This window comes from Lactuca virosa, chromosome 9, assembly GCF_052849685.1.
Source record: "Lactuca virosa cultivar CGN04683 chromosome 9, Lactuca_virosa_CGN04683_v6, whole genome shotgun sequence".
In the NCBI taxonomy this organism is placed as follows: Eukaryota; Viridiplantae; Streptophyta; class Magnoliopsida; order Asterales; family Asteraceae; genus Lactuca; species Lactuca virosa.
In genome coordinates this window covers 161,081,546-161,104,662 of record NC_136434.1, presented here as the reverse complement: position 1 = coordinate 161,104,662, position 23,117 = coordinate 161,081,546, and the positions used below count along the sequence as shown (strand labels likewise).

At 39.5% G+C, this 23,117-nt stretch overlaps 1 pseudogene; it reads left to right on the top strand.

Moving 5' to 3' along the window:
* Positions 1-11,199: 11,199 nt before the first annotated feature.
* On the top strand, positions 11,200-11,889 carry LOC145139960 (uncharacterized; annotated as a pseudogene).
* The last annotated feature ends 11,228 nt before the right edge of the window (positions 11,890-23,117 follow it).

The following is a 23,117-nucleotide window of genomic DNA, read 5'->3' as shown; positions in this document are numbered from 1 at the left end:
AAATTTTAAGGAGGATCACCTGGTTGGAAAATATCAGGAAGTTTTGGTGGACACTGATCAAGTTTCTAAAACTTGACAACTGAAGAAAAGTTAAAGAGATCACTTAGGGGGAAATTGTTGAATCATGAAAAGTGACCCTCTTGAACTTCAGCTACCGCAGCCCACAAGGATCCGCAGTCAAGGTTTCATCAGCAGCCTCACCTGAAGTCGTCATCCAACCGCAGTCTTATTATCTCTTTACTTAGTTTAACTTTATCTACTTTTCTGTAATACTCTCTATTGTCCAGTATGCCTTGCATGGCTACTCTTAGAGAACTGATCCGATGTAACTCTTGAGTCTCTATATATAGAGCTCATTCTTTCTCAATTTATAAGTATCTTGGATCTATCATTTTCACACATCTTACTCTCATCTTCTTACGCATCTTAATATCTTCTTACTCTCAAAGTTCTCTAGAACGTAACTGATTACTACTTCTCTTCGGAGCAAGTCACTTGCGACTTAATCACTAAGTTTGATCTCACTTACTAACTTGGTTTGAATGCATTCCATGTTATGAATCAACTTATGTGTAGACTTGATATATCACCTGCTGTCATTATGTTTCCTTACATTTCCGCAACTAACTTTCTAACCTTCTAACTCTAACTTATTAATATTATTGTTGAGCTTTTAGATCCTTCGAGATAAACTATTCCGCAATTACACTTTTTCTAACGTTTGTTCAAGTGTGTCTCAATGTTTTTCTCTCAACAATTGGTATCAGAGCCATAGTGGTTGCTTTTTGAAAAACAAAACTCTGATTTTCAAAGGGCCTTCTATACCACTGAAGCTCATTTCTTATAAAAAAAACTTAAAAAAAACAAGGAAAATGGCACAATCATTGTCTCTGAATGTTTCCAACAGTGTTGGTGGTTCAAATCGAGCCCCAATATTGGTGGCAAATGAATATCATCACTGGTCCCAGAGAATGGAAAGATATTTAAGAAGACTTGGTAGAGATGTATGGCGATCCGTAGAAGAAGGACCACATGTCCCAGTTCTTACACCAGTTCAAACTGACGGCGCCACAGCCAGACTAGGAGGAGGCCAACCAGTCATGAATCGTCCCACCAAAGACGATCTCGATAAAATGGAAAATGATGTTGTTGCTTTTTATGAAATCTCTTGTGGAGTTGCTCCTGACAACTTCGACATTATCATAAATTGCAAATCAGCAAAAGAGATCTGGGAGGTTCTCAAAAACCTGTATGAAGGCTCAGAACAAGCTCAAGACAAAAAGCTCACAACTGCACTCAATGAGTTCAACAATTTCAAAGCTCATACTGGCGAAAGTTTGGAAGACTCCTTCAAAAGGTTCAACCTGATAGTCACCAAGTTGTCTAATGCGGGCACCATCCGCAGTAACCATGAAACAAATCTTCAAATCCTCAACGGTTTGGGAAGACATTGGACTACTACTAAGATGATAGTTCAAGGGGATAGAAAGATTCACTCTTTGTCTCTTTACAAGCTCTACGGGGAACTGCAAGCATAAGAATCCACCGTACTCAAAGACTGTGCTGACTTCGGAGGACCACTGGCTCTCATAGCACAAGCTCCACACAATCAATCCTACTATCCCTCGTATGACACTACACCGCAGTCATACGAAGCTGACTCAGAGTATGATGATGAAGAAGAATTCCAGAAAGCGATTGCTCTTGTTAGCCAACAGTTCAACAAACTACCACCTTCTTCCTTTCGTAAGAATCAGCAGCTCAACAAACCTCCATTCAACCGTAACTTCAACCCACAAAATAACCATTCCTGTTATCCCAAAAGTTCTCATCCACCACCGCAATCTCAAAATACTCAACCGAAGGAGGCACCGCAGTCTATTCAAACCACTGACTTCGGTACTCCCTCAGAAGACAAAAGTGATGTTGTAATCTGTCACAAATGCAACAAAGAGAATCATTTTGCAAAAGACTACAAGGCCAATGTAGTGAAAGACAGAGCTTTCTACCTGAGAATGGCTCAAGAATTGGAAGAAAAGGAAAAGGCCAGGGCATACGTAGCTCATGTCAAAAGAGACCATCAAGTTTGGTCATCCGGAGATGAAGAAGAAGCCATCAGCAGTGTCAAAGGAAAAGGCAAAATCTGTATGAAGAAGAAGCCATCAGCAGTGTCAAAGGAAAAGGCAAAATCATTTTGCAAAAGACTCGTTTTGGGCTCACCAATGCACCAGTAGCGTTCATGGACCTCATGAACCGAGTATGCAGGCCGATGTTGGATCGATCGGTGATTGTGTTCATCGACGATATTCTAGTGTATTCGAGATCCAGAGAGCAGCATGAGGAGCACCTGAGAGAGATCCTTGGAGTATTGAGATCGGAGAGGCTTTATGCAAAATTCTCCAAGTGTGATTTCTGGTTACGAGAGGTCCAGTTCTTGGGACATCTCGTTAATCAGAATGGGATATTGGTCGATCCAGCCAAGATTGAGGCTGTGATGAGTTGGGAGGTGCTGAGATCCCCCACCGAGATCAGGAGTTTTCTGGGGTTGGCCGGCTACTACCGGAGATTTATCATAGATTTCTCTAAGATTGTCGTTCCCCTCACCAGATTGACCCGGAAGGGCGCTGCTTTTATTTGGGGTCCCGAGCAGCAGACCTCGTTTGAGACTCTTCGCCAGAGATTATGCGAAGCCCCGGTGTTAGCCATTCCGGAGGGAATGGAAGATTTCGTGGTGTATTGTGATGCGTCTATATCGGGATTGGGTGCGGTGCTTATGCAGAGATGGCACATGATAGCATACGCATCGAGGCAGCTGAAGCCTCATGAGACGAGGTATCCCACCCACGATTTGGAGTTGGGGCAGTGGTGTTCGCCCTCAAGATATGGCACCATTATTTGTATGGGGTTCGGTGTACCATATACACGGACGACAAGAGTTTGTTGTATCTGATGGATCAGCCCAACCTGATTATGCGCCAGAAGAGATGGTTGGATGTGGTAAAGGATTACGATTGTGAGATCCTATACCACCCGGGCAAGGCTAACATGGTAGCCGATGCTCTGAGCTGCAGGGCGGAGAGTTCCCCGATTCGAGATATATGTATGAGGATGACGGTGATGACTCCGGTGTTGGATACCATTCGAGAGGCCCAGGCAGAGGCTGTGAGACCGGAGAACCGCAAAAGAGAGCGGGTGATTGGACAGGTATCCGAGTTTGTGACGGATAGTCGAGGGCTTATGACCTTTCATGGTCGGATTTGGGTGCCGTATACGGGCGGGGAACGTAGCACTCTGATGGAGGAGGCGCATAGATCGAGATTCTCGATCCATCCCGGGGCCACTAAGATGTATTTGGACCTGAAGAGAGACTACTGGTGGCCCTGTATGAAGAGGGATGTTGCATAGGTAGTAGAGAGGTGCTTGACCTGTCGCCGGGTTAAGGCCGAGCACCAGCGTCCGCATGGCAAATTGCAGCCATTAGAGGTTCCCCAGTGGAAGTGGGAACATATTTCTATGGATTTTATCACCAAATTGCCGAGGACCGCGAGAGGTGTTGATGCAATTTGGATGATTGTGGATCGGCTGACGAAGAGCACTCATTTCCTTGCTATCAGTGAGAGCTCTTCTGCAGAGAGGCTGGCAGAGATATATGTGAGGGAGGTGGTGTCACGGCATGGAGTGCCGATCTCGATTGTGTCGGACCGAGATGTACGTTTCACTTCCAGGTTCTGGAAGAAGTTCCATGAGGAGTTGGGAACGAGATTGCAATTCAGTACTGCTTACCACCCACATACGGATGGACAGAGTGAATGGACGATACAGACGCTCGAGGACATGCTTTGAGCATGTGTTATGGACTTCGGGGGAAGTTGGGACACATACCTACCTTTAGCTGAGTTTTCTTACAACAACAGCCACCATTCGAGTATAGGTATGCCTCCCTTTGAGCTTTTATATGGGAGGAGGTGTCGAACTCCCATCTGTTGGGGAGAGGTAGGGCAGCGAGTGATGGGTAGCACTGAGATAGTGCTTAAGACGGCTGAGCAGATACAGCAGGTCAGACAGAGGTTGATGACATCCCAGAGCCGCCAGAAGAGTTTTGCGGACAGGCGGCGATCCGAGCTCGAGTTCCAGGTTGGAGATTTCGTACTCCTGAAGGTATCTCCTTGGAAAGCAGTGATCCGATTCAGGAAGAGGGGCAAGCTGGGGCCCTGATACATTGGTCCGTTCAGGGTGACCGCGAGAGTGGGTAAGGTAGCATACCGTTTGGAGCTACCTGCGGAGTTGAGCCAGATTCATGATACCTTCCACGTATCCCAGTTAAGGAAGTGTATAGCCGATGAGATGGCAGTAGTGCCGCTAGAGGATATTCAGGTGGATGTGAGCCTGAATTACATTGAGAGGCCGATCGCGATCTTGGATCGAAAGATCAAGGTTCTGAGGAACAATGAGGTGCCTCTGGTTCAGGTCCAGTGGCAACATCGGAGAGGGTCCGAGCTGACTTAGGAGCCGGAGACGGAGATGCGGGAGCAGCATCCAGAGTTGTTTGCAAAGTAAGACTTCGAGGGCGAAGTATGATTCTAGTGGGGGAGAATTGTAACATCCCGATTTCCAGGTATCATAATTTAAGTATTTATTTTGAGTTAAGAAGAGGGACTCGACGAGTTGACGCCTAAACTCGTCGAGTAGGATCGCGACTGATGACTCGGATTAATGAATGGACTCGACGAGTCCGCGCTGTGGTCAGAAACCCTAAATCTTTGGTCCTGTGCCCTATTTAAGGGTCCTTATAGCCTTCATTTGCGGCCACTCATACCTTGAGAGACACCATTCGAACCAGAGAGCATAGAGAGAGAGGGAGCTAATTTCTTCACTTTAGAGCATTCTTGCAAGGAAGAAGGAGGGGGGTTTAAGCTAGGCTGGTTGAGGAGCTCAGACCTTTAATCACTTCATCAAAGGTTGCTGTTTGAGGTATGAATCCATGCCTATTTTTGTGTATAAAGTAGATCTCATGAATCTAGGGTTTCTTTACCCCTTCTTTAGTTGGAATATGGAGCATGTGGAGTCCCATTGAGGAATAGACTTTAGATCTGGACCTTGAGAGGTCCATAGAGTCCCAATCATCCAGCTTTATGAAGTCTCATTGGGGTTTTGAGTCTAGGTTGTCATTTTAAGAGATATTTCTTCAAATAGAGCTTGTTGTGTGGTGCATGGACATAAAGATTGAACCTTTACGTGACTTTTGGGTGCTAGAAGGCCAGATCTATAAGTTAGAGAAACAGATCTAACCTCAGAAGGTCAAATGAGTGTTGCCATGGAGGAAAGTCGCCGAGTCCATAAGAGGACTCGACGAGTCGGATCAGGTTGCCCCGCGATTCGTGATCAGTGGTAACCCGTCGAGTGAAAGGTTAACTCGACGAGTCGAGTGAGGCCTTATGAGGATTCAGAGGACACGCATGGACTCGCCGAGTCACCCGAGTGTACTCGACGAGTCGGGTCAAAGTTGGACCGTTGACTGGAGTTGACATCAGTTGACCTTGGGGGTTTGGTCAAACTGATTCATGAGAGGCCATGGAGGGGTAGAATGGTCTTCTACCCATTCTTTAGAGATGAGAACATGAGGAAAGTATTGATTAGAGATATTATCATTTTGATAGGCGGAGGCTAGGTCGGGGATATCGAGCACGAGAGTTTACTAGACATCATACGAGGTGAGTGTTCTCACTATACATTACCTAGTGTGGTATCTATGTGCAGACCGGAGGGTCTTATGTGTTATGTGTATGTTTGAGATTACGTGCATTGTGATATATGTATGCTATGTGTTATATAGACCGGACCGGAGGGTCCAACGACTTACAAGGCCAGAGGGTCCTCGAGTAGACCGGACCGGAGGGTCCAACGATTTAGACCGAACCGGAGGGTCCAACGAGCTAGACCGGACTGGAGAGTCCAACGAGCTACGGGACTGGAGGGTCCCGCTGAGACACATTGACCGGAGGGTCATACCGAGTTATAGCCTCGAGTGGCTTATGTGTTGTATGTCGTATTTTGGGGAACTCACTAAGCATTTATGCTTACCGTGTTATGTGATATGTGTTTCAGGTACTAGCGAGCATCGCGGGAAGGCGTCGGCATGATTTGTACACACTGACAGAGGATTTTGTATTTGAAATTATGGGATATGTTTTACCGTGATAATATTTGATACACTTGAGTTTTGAGATGATTTATATGAGATATGTTATGTTTGAAAAATGAAAAAATTTTCGAAAATTTACGTCGTTACATTAGATAGGGCTCAAACCAAAAAAATAGGGTTTGGGCTCTGTTTGCGTACGCCCAGCGTACTCCAGGTATGCCTTGTACGTCCAACGTATTAGACTAAGCCCAAAACCTTCTTAACTTCAAACGGTCATAACTTCTTCGTTCCAAATCCGTTTTCGACGATCTTTATATCCACGAAAAGGTATTGAAGATCCCCCACAATATTATGTAGATATCTTGGACTAAAACTTCCCGAACAAAAATTCATATTTCATGAAAGAAGTCTGAAACAACACTTTTCCCGTTTTACCCTTTGACTCCAACACAAACCAAACTCTTGGATCCCGTAATCTACATTACCCACATCCAAATTGGTCTAAATCTGTTTTTCCCAAAGCCCGAAGCCTTATGATACTTGATCTTCGGGTCACGGCCCTAAATTATGAAAAAACTCGAAACAGGGTGTTACAAAATGTATAACCTTCACCTAAAAAGTTCTCGTTGTTTCTATTTCATTTTTTTTCTTTTGCAAACGCACTTTCAAGAAATAACACATCAAAATTGACGACATTTTTCTTTTGGCTCTACATATACAACCTTGAGACAATTCTTCATCATCTCTAAATACCATAAACTTTTGTATTAGCTCCTATGCACAACAAATTTCTTATGGAATTTTAAGAAAATATAAGGAAAAAAGATGTGGAAAGAAGAAAGAAAACCTATTTGAAACTTTTTCATGCTCATGTACTCTAGATAACCAAAATGTATAAGGAAAAAATATGTGGAAAAAAGAAAACAAACCTATTTGAAACTTCTTCATGCTCACGCACTATAGATAACGAAAATGAAATGAAAAGATAAAGCAAAATGAAAAGAGGAGAGAAGCAAGTGTTTCTTATATAGGCAAAATATTCAAATTAAATAATCATTTAAGTAGCATAAAGTGAAGAGTTTAGGAGTTTCAAATGAACATGGTTCAAGAAAATTACATATTTTGAACCATATTCATTTGAATGGCCTCCTTTATAAGATATATATATATATATATATATATATATATATATATATATATATATATATATATATATGCTTAGGTTATTCTATTCAAACTAAGTATTGTGTTATTGTATGCATAATTGTGGGTCAATCATTTTACTTAATTTTGGAAAGTGAATAATACATATTATTAAATTAAATATAATAAAAAAAATACTATCTACTTTCATTCTAAGGGTATTTTAGTCAATTAACATAAATTTAAAAAAGGAAAATTGCATATTTTAAGGAAAATAGATTCTATAATTTTAAAAATCTGATTGTATGTATGATAATCGAAAATTCTGACGGAATATTTTTATCAATATATTGAAAAATAACAAATATGATTAAACCATACAAGAATACACATTCGGACATAATATATATTTTGATTTAATGAACTTCTTGAAGAATAACAAAATTTTGGATACAAGTTAAAAAAATTTCATTACATTCTTAGAAAAGAAAAAATATATATATACTATTCTATGAGAATGTTACACTTATTAATAACAAAAAAACACAATATATAAATCATTCTACCAGAATATACTATTACATTTATTTTTTTTCATTATATTGTATATTATTCTGGTAGAATAATCCATTCTTTTTGGAAGATCAGTGGTCATTGTTCATCTTCATTCCATACAATGTTCATCTTTAAGATTTTATTCTGACAGAATCAGAATTCCCCTGTTCAGATGACAGGGATCCTGATAATTCCACATCTCTTGAGTTGGGAAGCAGAGCCCTTAAGCTGTAAAAGGTTCCATATAAACGAGTATTATGTTACTAATTTACTACTCATTTTGAGGATCTTTTGTTATTGTGATTTGGTTATCCAGAAATATCAGTTTATAATCTTGGAATTTATTAATTCCATACCTGTTAATGTTAAGGGCATTAGCTCCACCTTCCGGTTGATCATCAATCGATATATCTTGTGATATGAATTTTGCCTTTTTGATGTCACCAACAATCTTTACAGTTGCTGTATATCCACAATGTCTTACAAATACAGTACCCAGGGAGGTGGTGTCCTGTAATTTGTAAATAGTAAAAGTTGGCTATATTTATTTAGATTCCATAGCTAGCAGAAGAATGAGTTCAGGCATACTTACATGGATTACTGCACTCTCATCTGTTATTATTCCTTTGAGTAAATTTGTTATAGCAACTTCATCAGAAGACATGGTAGGAGATCCAACACCAACTACCTTCACTTCTGACTTTGAGCTTGCATCACGCCTCACTGTAATAAACAAGTCCCCCACACGATCCTCACATACTATTGATCCTGGAGAACAGTTTGATGTTGCAACAGAATGTATGACTTTGCGTATGGTTGAAACAGCTTTAAAGATAGAGACATAAACAAACAAGCTATGAAGCAAGAATGCCTTTCGATCACGAATCACCCTTTCTTCCTCAGTCTTGCAAGGAAGGTTGGCTAATATTGCAAACTCTGTGGCCCATGGTCTATGGTCATGTTGACCATTTTGCCCTTGGCCTCCACCATTGCCACCCCAGTTTTCATCTTCTGATGGAAGTGGCTGGAAGTTTGATTCTGAGTCCAAAATGGATGGAGGAACCAACCAAGTGTTCGCCCGAAAACCATATGGAAGATTACCAAACTGAAAAAAAAACATAGTGTCAGTTTCCAATTACACTCTTATAGCATCAATGTAGAAGTATTTCGGATAAGCAAACAAATATATATTACCTTATTATGTTCTAAGTAGGCTTTCATCAAGGAATCATATGCCTGCATAATTTCAACATAAATTTGAGTATTTTTCTCTTACACATTTCTTCCAGTTAATAAAAGAGAGAACATAGAGATGAAGCAGAAAAGGAACTAATATACTGACGTTAGCAAAAGCTTGGCTGAGCTGTTGAAGAAGATCCACCAGGGAATGAAGAAGCTGAATCGAGGTGAATCGAGATTAGTACCAGTTCCGATAACTCGATAGTAGTGGTGTCATCCGATTAGGGGGGATTGGACCTTGCAGCCGCTTCGTGCTTTCCTTAGCCTGCAATCGATCGACATCCATTGGACCTTGCAGCCGCTTCGTGCTTTCCTTCTCACCTTCATCGATGTACAAATACATGTGTCAACGCCCATGAAATCAGAAATCAAGAAATCGAACTTTCTTCCCCCTTCTTTCTTCATTCGAGCCCTAACTATGTGCGGGTGTGTGTGTCTCGTTACTCTTAAATAAGAATTGCAGAAGTACATGTAGAGGCGATAATGGCTTGGTATTTTTTTGAAGATGGCAAAGAGATGAAGGGAATAATAGTTGGTGTTCAGTCAAGATCCAAACTTTAGATCGTGGTGGCTGAAAGCTTTCGATCGAATCCTACGGGGGGGGGGGGGGAGGGGGGGGGGGGTTTCAAAGTGACCTCGGTGGTAATTAAAAGGGGATGAATTAGGTTAAAATCAACTAGCATAATTATAGGAAAGTATTTGGGGAAGTTGTTTATAAAATTACCTAATTACCCTTATTTATTTATTTATTTATTTATTTATATTTTAAATTTTGATTGGCTTACATTTATGCATACAATAACACAACAAATACTTTAAACAATTGAACCTAGCTCTCTCTATATATATATATATATATATATATATATATATATATATATATATATATATATATATATATATATATATATATATATATATATATATATATATATATATATATATATATATATATAAGAAGTGAATGTACCCTACAAGGTATATAAGTTTAGGTACTCAAACCTACCATACTATATTGTTTTTGTATCATATATGTAGTGTAATTATCCAAAGTTCTTAAAATCCAACTCCTAACTTAATTTACTTTCAAGATTTTTAGAAATGTTACTACTATATTTCTCTTACATCACATTTTTTTGTAGAACACCTACTAGACGTATAAAATATTACACCTAGCGAGAAGATGGGGAAGAAATTACAAGATAACAGCCATGGGCTTATTACACCAACTCTCTGATCTAAATTTACCCTTTCTTTCCACCAACTCTTAAAGCCAAAGAAAAGCAAAGGTCATGATATCAAACACAATGGAATTTATACAATGTGTATCGCTCTCAAACACTAAGTGGTTCCTGCTTCTCCAAATCGCCCAAACAAATAATTTTTTATGACCTTGAGAACACATTGTACCTTCTGGGGTAGCCTACACCCATTCACGCCATCATTCCAATTTTCCAGCAAGACAGTACCAAAAGGTTTCACATTCCACCAAATATGCAATTTAGCTTTGACCTCTATTGCAGTCGAACAAGAGACAAATAAGTGTTCTTCCGTCTCCTCATATGCATTACATGCAGGATAGAGAATCGACATGACAGTAACTCCTCTTCTCTCTAGATTACATCTGGCAGACAGCCTCCTGAGTCTAACCCTCCAAATAAGTAAATTGATTTTTGAAGTAATCAATTTGTCCCATTACGTCTCCACTTGATTTTGATGCAACAACTTCCCATCAAGTAATTTCTTAAGAGACAAAACCTTTTAACAGTCATCGCCATCAACATTCCAGTACCTAGAAGAAGTACCAGCCTGCCCTTTGAAAAGGTCATTAAGATCAATCTGAAGACAGCCCAAATTATAATTTATGTTGGCAATTCTTCCTCAAATAGTTCTTTTAAGGTTACAATTAATTTTAATTACAATTAATTTTATTATTTACCATCAAACTGTAACTAAAATAGTAACGTATGAATATATTTATTACAATTAATTTATTACTTAGCATATATTTGTCGATGGAATATTTCCTGGCCATATATAAATTATGAAATAATTCTAGATTTTGAAACCGGTAGACATATTTGGAAAAACCTTGAGATCCCATTGAGTGTGGATTCTTCATGTCTCACCGTTACTTTTTCTTGTGTAGCCTCCTCGCCTACTCATTGTCCTTGCATGGGATCTCCGCCGTGGACTACCAAGTAACTAACTACGACCCCAACACTCCCGGCGGCATCCGTTTCACCAATGAAATCGGAGTTCCCTACACAAAGCAAATAATGGGTACCATCAACGACTTCATATGGACCACCGTTTTCCAACAAAACAACCCCTCTGACAGAAAGCCTGTAGATTCCGTCAACCTTTACATTACAGAGATTGAAGGATACGAAGGAATCACATGGGGAAATAACAATATTAATCTTAGTTCTAGTTTTTTAGAAGGGTATCAAGGGGACGTGAAATGGGGATTCACGTCTCTTTTATATCATGAAATGACCCACGTGTTTCAATATAATGGCGAGGGTTAGACCCCCGAAGGATTGGTGGAAGGGGTTGCGGATTATACGAAATTAAGAGCGAATTATGTCTCATCGGATTTCGCAAAACCAGGTGATGGTGATAAATGGGACCAGGGGTATGATTTCACAGCCCGGTTTCTTGAGTATTGTGATGGGATTGTACCAGAGTTCGTGGCAAAGCTTAATGCAATGATGAAGTTTGCTTTCGATGTCAAGTATTTTGAAGACTTGACAGGAAAGCCTGTGGATCAACTATGGCAGGAGTACAAGGCTAAATATGGACATTGACGTTTTATATGGATTGGAATGTAGTGAAATAATTGAATTTGTTAATTGGACGCTAAACTTAAGCATTTCACAGAAAAGCTAATAGAAAGATGAACTCTAGGTGTAGATGGTAATGGTATACGTAAGTGTGTAAGTTGTAACCCTATATTAATAATTAATATGAGGCAATTGCACCTTTGTGACAAGAAATGTTTTCTTACATTTGCTAAGCTTTTTCTAACCATGTTTTGGTGCGACAACGAATGTATTGGTTATACTTGCTAAGCTTTTTCTCTATAAAGTTTTATTGTGATGCAAACCCCTAAAAGATATTGTTAAAATGTGCCTTTCTTGAAGGAAAAAAATCGGCCAGGCAAAAAGTCAGTCACTTCGCGAGATATTGGTTTAAAAACAATTCCGGATTTTTGACAAAATTTGTGAGGGCTTAGTTACATATAATGAAAGTAAATAAGTTTTGTCGCTAATCCGTTGTAACAATTTATCCATTTAGCAACAATTTAGCAATGGATTATTGTAGCTGGCAATTTAGCAATGGGTTATAATATTCATTACAATCCCCCTGTCTCAACAAGTACAATAGTATTTCTTTTACTTAATCGTTGCGTGCTATTTCGTCAGAAAATCAAATGTCTAGAATTTTTTTAATTTATATTTCGTTAAATACTCCGCTAAAGCTGATTCTAATAAATCTAGCGATGCAATATGGAAGGAACGTTAGATTCCTTTGCCAGATTCCTCAAAATCAATCATAGGTTGATGTTTTCACTTTCAGTCAAGCATTCACAAAATGTATATAATATTCAATGTCTTTTTTTTACCAACCTATACACATTTACACCGATGTACATCAGTAGATGTGTGAGAACTCCATGACTTGATGCAAAATTCTAAAGTATATGTATGTGAGAATATGCAAAATCCAACAAACCAGGACAAGTTCGACTTCACTTATAGTATGTAAGCTTTAGCATACATATTAAAAGTACTTAATTTGATTTTTACCAAGTTCCCTATCAAAACGCAAAAACAAAACAAATGAAATCTTTAAAAAAAAATTGAATATAAGCACCCCACATGTAATTCATTAATGAATGAATAACTTGTGATACACGCAATGTAATTAATTTGAAACATAAATTTTGAGTGTATGAACTACACACTCAAACACCAACATGAATAGGAAATCAAAGTAACCAACAACGTTAATAATTTAGATAACTTCGGTGAATTAGCTAACGGGTAGAATAAGTGAATATTTGAATTATTTTGCAAATAATAGGCGTTGAATTTATTGTTAGAGTTTTAGGGACAATTGACTTGAATGGATCGATCGTGATTGTATCACTTTCTGAAATCTGTAATTTATCCCTATTGCTTGGGGTATATAAATTCAGAATTGGAAGAGTCCAAAATTTTTGATTATGATCACATGTCTAATCAGAATTAAAAATACATAATACCTGTTGTGATGCACTTTTAGAGAGACAAAGAGATGTACATAATCAGTTTTTCAGTCATATGAAAGTTCTAAGTTTTGTATGCAACATCCAACTTCATTTTATACATGGTAAATGATGGTTATGAAGAGGAAATTGTCATGGGCTCTTCCTTTTGGACCCTGCTAAGGGGCTGCCCCTAAACCCCACCATTAGCACTACTGTGACATCCCCTATTTTTCAGAATCAATTTAAAATTTTTTTTTACGCTTTTAAGTGTAACACCCGAAGTTCAGAAGACCAAGAAAGGAAGGAAAAGTCCTAAATTCAAGAAGAACTCGTCGAGTCCAAGGAGGTACTCGACGAGTAGGAGCGGATTTTTGGGTCGTGGGTTAAGTGACCTACTCGGCGAGTTGGTCTGGGATTGGGAAACCCTAAATATGGGACTTGGTACCCTATTTAAGCATCTTATTCTCCCTCCCTTGGCCTCATTAACAGCCCCCATGGTCCAGAACCTATTCCACGAAACCCTAGAGTTCTTATTGAGTGTGTGAGTCATATTTGAGTGGTTTTGGGGTGCTCTTGAAGCCTAGAAGAAGAAGAAGGAGTTTAAAGGTTCAAGGAGAAGCTGTAGATCCAGGAATCTCGTCCCATTCTCATCATTTTCTGGTAATCAAGTTTTTATCTTGCCTTGTAGTTTCTTAGATCTCTTTAAGGTCACTTTTATGGGGTTTTTGTCCATGAAGTATGATGTATGAGTCATGGATGTCCCAAGTTGAGTATACTTCCAGATCTGGAGTCATTAAGAGTTGGAAAGGCATAAAGGTGCAAACTTTATGCCATTGGAGTCCCATGCAAACTCTATGGAGAATGTTATGGTCTCTTAAGCCCCAAAAGGCCATGCATGAAGGAAAGGAAGGAACTTTATGCGTCCAAACGATGTCCAATGCCTGGATCTAAGTTAGTATGTTGTAGTTTGGAGTATGAATGGCTTAGGACCAAGTTCTAAGGTCCCAAGGAACTAGTGTTTGAGCTAAACCCTTTAAGAAGAGGTATTAACGGGTAAAGCTGGAAGCTATACCCTTGAAAGGGCATTTTTGGGGTTTATGTGAAGTATGAGGCTTGGATTTGAAATGTAGGGGCTTAATCCATTAAGATAGCCCAAACAGATAGGGGAACTCGCCGAGTTCAGGTAAGGAATCGACGAGTTGAGTAGTGTTGTCCCGATTCTGGATGTGGAAGTGCTCGCCGAGCCTAAGGATGACTCGACGAGTTGACTCGGGTTATCACTAGTCTGAGTAGCATAGAACTCGACGAGTTGAAGGAGCAACTCGACGAGTTAGGTCAACTCGGAGCGTTGACTTTCACCGTTGACTTTGACCTTGACCAAGGTTGACCTAGTTTGACTTCTGAGGACATTTTAGGACTAAGTGCCATTTTGGTATTGGTAGCTCGGGGAGCCGGAGGAGCAGCACTTCGGGGAATTGCCAGCTAGCAGCCAGAAGAGTATGTCACAACTAGGAATTCTGATGCTTTGTAAAACCCTTAACATAGATAACATTATAGTTAAAACTTGAAAACATGTATGGTGCTTAGTCAATGACCACAAAATTCCATCAAATATTCTATACAAACATTCAAATAGTCAACAAAAGGTTGGAAACCCTAACAATCCCGGTTCAAGTCCATTTTGGACTAGGATTTTCTTATTGGGCCTAATAGGCCAATAAGCCTTCAATTTGACTATGTTGGGCTTAGAACCTTCAAAAGGACCATAAATCAATTCTTTTATGCACATTGGGCCGTGAACCCCCTCTAAAAGCCCAATGGGCCGAAAACCTACTTAATGGGCTCAAGGTTTCGAACAAAATCAAACAATGGCCCAAGAATAAACCACTTCCTTCCTCCTAAGCCCAAGAATTCGGCCCATGTAAAGGAAAAGAAGGAGGAATAAAAATAAAGGAGAATTGGAGGATTTTTGTGCACTTGCCACCTCTTTATTGCATGGTGGGTTTCCATGCAAGTCAACTCATTCCTTCTCTCCTCTCTTCTTCTTCTTCTCGGCCGATTCCCACCCTCTCCACCTCATTCTCTTTCAAAATATCTCAAGAATACTCTCTCAAGAACTCATCCTCCATCCATCAAAAATTTCGAGAATCACAAAAGCTCCAAGAAGATTCTTCCCTAATATCACCAATCCTTGGTAAGTTGTTGTTTTGATTCATACCTTAGCTTTTGATTTCCTCAAAAATCTCCCCATAACTCATGCAAAATTCGTGATTTTGCTTCTTAGAACACATTTAAGCCAAAGACCTCTCAAGAAACTTGTTAGGCCGAAAGACCTCATCATTTCTTCCATTTCTCTTCAAAACCGAACCCACAAACTCAAGGTGAGTTCATACCCCTCTATTTTCGGTTTTCATATGTTTTATGGGGGAGAATGCAAGTAAAATGTGAAGATCTATGTGTATTTGCATGATATGTGTGTTTTCTTGTGATTTTGTGATATATTTGTACTAAAAATGAAAGATATTTCGAGATCTATAGTTTAAGAAGGAAAATATGTGATTTAGTTCATATTGCACTCAACACGTCAAGATAAAATAATATACAAGCTTTAAAATAACAAACTACAACATCAAACTCATTTTTTGGCTATTTTTGTCAAATAAGTAAAAGATTGGGAAAAAGATGTCATTTACGGTTAAACAGTGGGTAGGAAAGTAAATAAACTTATTTCAAGGGTTAAAATGACCTTATTTGCCAAAAAGCATCTAAAATGCAAAGATTTTGGGTTTCGGGTAAAAAGTGTAAAAATTGTGAAAAAGGTGGACAAAAATGCAAATCTTTTAACTAAAGGGTTGAAACTTTCCAAAAATTTACTTTTGGGCTTAAACATTATTTAAATAAGTGTTTGGGTCAAAGATGTCAAGAAAAATAGTCCAAGGACCCAATATGTCATTCTTCTTATAAAAAGGACTAAAATTGCCAACTTTACCAAAATAAAGGGGCTGAATAGGTCAAATTAATGTTTTTGGTCAATCATATTAATAATAATAATAATTGGGTCAAAATATACAAAACTTTATAACTTATGGGTTTTGAATAGAAAAATAACTATTTTATAAATCTATAAACCGTTATAAAACAATTTCGTGATTTATACGACATATCGATTAAGCAACTCGCAACATTAATTCTATATAAACCAAGTAAACGTTCAAATGGTTGGGCTTGAGAGATTCTAATCATGCTTAATGGGCCTTCGTGACTCATTAACATGGCTTTTGGGCCCAACTTAAATAATACATGTTATTGGGCCTCCTGTGACCTAATTACATGCTTAATGGACCCTCAATGGTTTTTACATGCTATTGGGCCTCAGTGGCCCATTAGCATTACTAGTAAGGTCCAAATAAATTATATGCGAAGTGGGCCAACGCGCTTTTCGTATACTCGACGGCCTTAAATAACATACGAAATTAGTAGGGCCTAGTAGTCCTCTTCTCCTCGTCTGTTCGGCTTACCTTCTTTTCGTATAAAATAAAATTCGATCATTAATCAAGGTTAACCAAACTCATGTGGATTGAGTGAGTAATAACGGGTGACACCAATAAGTGTCGGTCGTAGTCTGTAGTTGTAATCAAAGTCTCCTGGAAGGAGAGCGAGAGTTTGTGTATAGATCTATACGGGGGTGACTCCCCCACACCTAAGCTGTTCGCTACAGTTAGACTCGGCCGGTCTAGGGTGACAAAGTCTTAAGATCAAATTTCGGTGTTCATTAGAATACTAAGACAGACGAACTAGTCATTATCATGCATGGTTATAACGACTCACGTAGAAATCCGACATCATTAATCAGGGGAAATCATTAATCAAAGGAAATCATTAATCAAGGGAAATCATTAATCAAAGGAAGATCATTAATCAAGGGAAATCATATTCATTCGATGTAACGGTTCAATGAAGCAAAACAATCATAACTTTTATTCGGAAGACATCGGTTTTTCCGGGGAAATAAATCTTACTCACTTGTACTTTCAAACATTATAATGCAAAAACTTCTCATTTATTCATGTTTTGAAATCATTCACGCATATACTTACAGGATCATCACACTATTTTTCAAGAAAGTTTTATTACAGAAAATATCGGATTTTCTGGGTTTTACCAATGACATAAACTACTTTTCATCAAACACACTTATAAACTCACCAACATTATATATGTTGACCGTTTTCAAAATAACTTGTATTCTCAGGTAATCATTAGACAAGGAATCCGGTGTGTTGAAAGTTTTCTTTTGTAGTAGCTAATCACCAAACACTTTATATTTCGAAATCATGTAATGTAAACCTTGTACTTCATGTAAACAATGCCAGTTGTACTATGTAATGGTTGGTGATGCATGTGTTATGTTTCATATATATTCATTGTGATGATATTTCAATTTAAGTCACACGAGCCCTCGGACGTTCCCGCCGTCTGGTTCGGGGGTGTGACAGGTTGGTATCAGAGCACTGTTTATAGTGAACTGGCATATCTAACCACACATTGATATAAAACTATAAACCCAGCAAGGGACTAAATAACTCTGAACAAAACAAATAAAATATACCAATAAACACTCTTATTTGTGCGACTTAGAAAAACGAACACAATAACAACTCGAATAAAACAATTGGGAGAACCTGACATCCCGGTTAAGCCAGGACTGTTCACAGTTGTATTAGGGATGAATGTAGCCTGATCAACTACATTTCTTCGTAATACAACTATCACATGCTCTGGAACGATCGTGATGGTCAGTAAACCCAAGGCATACCCTATTCTTAAACAAGAGGAATGCATCAACCCAATTTTTTTATAACAACTAAAAATATTTTAGGATTAATAATAGCTTATTTATATACTTCCTCACGTGTTCCCCCCCCCCCCTCACAGCCACCATGGAAGAGGAGCATCCGGGCATCCAGTTTCATCAGGTCTTAATGGCCCATGGGATGATTGAGGACGACCTAGGGGAAGAGCAAGGGAGAGCACACGGCGTTGGACCCGACGAGTACACAGACACAGACTACGAGTTTGATGAGACTGATGACGATATGGAGGAAGAAGGAGGCCCAGACGAAGCCTCCGTCACACCACCTACGAGCGAGACACCACAGAACCGCCCAGCCCCACCAGGAAATCCCGTAAGAGAGAATCGCTCTCCGGAGGTTGAGGCTGCCGCACTACGACAACAGCTATTCGCCATGGAAGCACGAGCGGTGCAGGCGGAGCAGGAAAGAGATGAAGTCATTGGAGAAATGACTGAGATGGCCCAGTTGTTGGCACAACACTTCCATGGAGCAAATTATTTCTCTAAGATAGATCTACGGTCCGGCTACCACCAGCTCAAGGTCCGGGAAGAGGATATCTCCAAAACCGATTTCCGAACCCGCTATGGACATTATGAATTCGTTGTAATGCCCTTCGGTCTAACGAATGCCCCTGCCGCATTCATGAACCTAATGAATCGAGTCTGCCGACCATTCCTCGACAACTTTGTCATCGTTTTCATCGACGATATTCTAGTCTATTCTCGAAGCGAAGAGGAGCACAGCCGACATCTCTGGCAAATCCTGGAAACCCTACGAACTGAAAAGTTATACGCAAAACTCTCTAAATGCGAGTTCTGGCTCCGTAGCATAAACTTTTTAGGTCATGTTGTCAGCCAAGAAGGGATACATGTGGGCCCCTCTAAAATCAAAGCCATTGAAGGATGGGCAGTCCCAGCGACACCCATAGAAATTCGTCAATTTTTAGGTCTCGCAGGCTATTACAGGAGATTCATTCAGAACTTCTCCAAAACAGCTAAGCCACTTACCATGCTTACACAGAAGGGTGTACCCTTTAAATGGACAGAAAAGCAGGAGGTTGCCTTCCGAACTCTGAAGCAAGCTCTTTGTAGTGCACCAGTATTATCACTACCAGAGGGAACAGAGGACTTCATAGTTTACTGCGATACTTCGAATCAGGGTTTAGGCTGTGTACTCATGCAGCGTCGCAATATGATAGCTTATGCATCCCGACAACTGAAAACACATGAGGTGAATTATACCACCCATGATCGTGAATTGGGAGCTGTGGTCTTCGCCTTGAAAATTTGGAGGCACTACCTTTATGGTACCAAGTACACCATTTTCACCGACCACAAGAGTCTCCAACACATTTTAAATCAAAAGGAGTTGAACATGAGGCAGCGAAGATGGGTTGAGCTGCTAAACGATTATGAGTGCAAAATCAAGTACCACCCAGGCAAGGCTAACGTGGTAGCTGATGCCTTGAGTCGGAAGGAATACTCCCATCGTCGTGTGAAGACTCTTTCAATAACCATCCAATCTCATCTGTCCTCACAAATCAAAGCAGCCCAGTTCGACGCCATGAAGACAGCAAACAGAACGAGAGAAGCGTTACGCGGGATGGAAAAGAACTTCGAAGGCAAGGAGGATGGAACATATTATTTCATGAACCGAATTTGGGTCCCTAAACTTGGAGGATTCAGAGAAGTAGTCATGAATGAAGCTCATAAAACAAGATACTCCATCCATCCTGGGTCAGATAAAATGTACCTGGATATCAAGAAATGTTATTGGTGGCCTAACATGAAGGCAGAGATTGCCACGTACGTTAGCAAATGCCTCACTTGTGCTAAAGTGAAGGTAGAGTATCAAAAGCCCCCGGGACTATTACAACAGCCGGTAATACCCGAGTGGAAATGAGAAAGGATTACTATGGACTTTGTGACCAAATTACCCAAGACAACAGATGGATTGGATACCATATGGGTGATAGTCAACATATTGACGAAATCCGCTCATTTCCTGCCAATAAAGGAGACATACAAAATGGAGCAACTAACAAGGATCTACATCAAGGAAATTGTGCGACTCCACGGAGTACCAATATCTATCATCTCAGATCTAGATAGTATGTTCACTTCACGCTTTTGACAATCACTACAGAAGGCTATGGGGACACAACTCGACATGAGCATTGCTTACCACCCCCAGACGGATGGTCAAAGTGAGCGAACCATTGAAACGCTTGAGGATATGCTTCGAGAATGTGTGATAGACTTTGGAAGGTCGTGGGATACCCGCTTACCTTTAATTGAGTTTTCATACAAGAACAGTTATCACACAAGCATCAAAGTTGCTCCTTTCGAAGCATTATATGGTCGTAAATGTAGATCACCGTTGTGTTGGACAGAGGTAGGCGACACTCAGCTGGCAAGAGGTCAGACATCTAGCAATGCATTGACAGGACCAGAAATCATACGCGAAACGACAGAGAAGATAGCTCAAATCAAAGCTCGACTTCAAGCATCACACGACCGACAGAAGAGCTACGCCGATAAGCGGCGAAAGCCTTTGGAATTTCAAGTCGGGGATCGAGTGTTGTTAAAGGTCTCCCCCTGGAAAGGGGTGATCCGTTTTAGGAAACGGGGAAAGCTAAACCCACGGTATATTGGACCCTTCGAGATTCTTGCCCGAATTGGTCCGGTGGCTTATAGACTGCAACTACCTGCCGAACTCAACAGTGTACACCCCGCGTTTCATGTTTCCAATTTGAAGAAGTGCTTATCCGATGAAACTCTCGTCATTCCGTTAGAAGAAATCGAAATCAACGAGAATCTCCTGTTCATCGAGGAACCCGTTGAGATCATGGACAGGGAGGTGAAGCGTACTAAGCAAAGCCGCATTCCAATAGCGAAGGTTCGGTGGGACGCGAAACGCGGACCAGAATTCACATGGGAACGCGAAGACCAGATGAAGCAAAAGTACCCTCACTTATTCTCGCATTCTTAAATCTAGTTTCAAAAAGAATTTCGGGACGAAATTCCCTCTAACGGGGGGATGATGTCACAACTAGGAATTCTGATGCTTTGTAAAACCCTTAACATAGATAACATTGTAGTTAAAACTTGAAAACATGTATGGTGCTTAGTCAATGACCACAAAATTCCATCAAATACTCTATACAAACATTCAAATAGTCAACAAAAGGTTGGAAACCCTAACAATCCCGGTTCAAGTCCATTTTGGACTAGGATTTTCTTATTGGGCCTAATAGGCCAATAAGCCTTCAATTTGACTATGTTGGGCTTAGAACCTTCAAAAAGACCATAAATCAATTCTTTTATGCACATTGGGCCGTGAACCCCCTCTAAACGCCCAATGGGCCGAAAACCTACTTAATGGGCTCAAGGTTTCGAACAAAATCAAACAATGGCCCAAGAATAAACCACTTCCTTCCTCCTAAGCCCAAGAATTCGGCCCATGTAAAGGAAAAGAAGGAGGAATAAAAATAAAGGAGAATTGGAGGATTTTTGTGCACTTGCCACCTCTTTATTGCATGGTGGGTTTCCATGCAAGTCAACTCACTCCTTCTCTCCTCTCTTCTTCTTCTTCTCGGCCGATTCCCACCCTCTCCACCTCATTCTCTTTCAAAATATCTCAAGAATACTCTCTCAAGAACTCATCCTCCATCCATCAAAAATTTCGAGAATCACAAAAGCTCCAAGAAGATTCTTCCCTAATATCACCAATCCTTGGTAAGTTGTTGTTTTGATTCATACCTTAGCTTTTGATTTCCTCAAAAATCTCCCCATAACTCATGCAAAATTCGTGATTTTGCTTCTTAGAACACATCTAAGCCAAAGACCTCTCAAGAAACTTGCTAGGCAGAAAGACCTCATCATTTCTTCCATTTCTCTTCAAAACCGAACCCACAAACTCAAGGTGAGTTCATACCCCTCTATTTTCGGTTTTCATATGTTTTATGGGGGAGAATGCAAGTAAAATGTGAAGATCTATGTGTATTTGCATGATATGTGTGTTTTCTTGTGATTTTGTGATATATTTGTACTAAAAATGAAAGATATTTCGAGATATATAGTTTAAGAAGGAAAAATATGTGATCTAGTTCATATTGCACTCAACATGTCAAAATAAACTAATATACAAGCTTTAAAATAACAAACTACAACATCAAACTCATTTTTGGGCTATTCTTGTCAAATAAGTAAAAGATTGGGAAAAAGATGTCATTTACGGTTTTTACAAGGTTCAAAATGCCAAAATAGTTAAAATAGAAGTTTCTATGAACATTATGTTTTTCAAAGGACTAAAAATGAAATTTATGGCTTAGTGGGCTAAAATTTGGGCTTTTCGGCCCATAGGCCCAAAGTTGCGAAAAAATGGATTTAAGGGGGCTGAAATGGTAAATTTCTCAAAACAGTGGGTAGGAAAGTAAATAAACTTATTTCAAGGGTTAAAATGGCCTTATTTGCCAAAAAGGATCTAAAATGCAAAGATTATGGGTTTTGGGTAAAAAGTGTAAAAATTGTGAAAAAGGTGGACAAAAATGCAAATCTTTTAACTAAAGGGTTGAAACTTTCCAAAAAATTACTTTTGGGCTTAAAACATTATTTAAATAAGTGTTTGGGTCAAAGATGTCAAGAAAAATAGTCCAAGGACCTAATATGTCATTCTTCTTATAAAAAGGACTAAAATTGCCAACTTTACCAAAATAAAGGGGCTGAATAGGTCAAATTAATGTTTTTGGTCAATCATATTAATAATAATAATAATTGGGTCAAAATATACAAAACTTTATAACTTATGGGTTTTGAATAGAAAAATAACTGTTTTATAAATCTATAAACCGTTATAAAACAATTTCGTGATTTATACGACATATCGATTAAGCAACTCGCAACATTAATTCTATATAAACCAAGTAAAC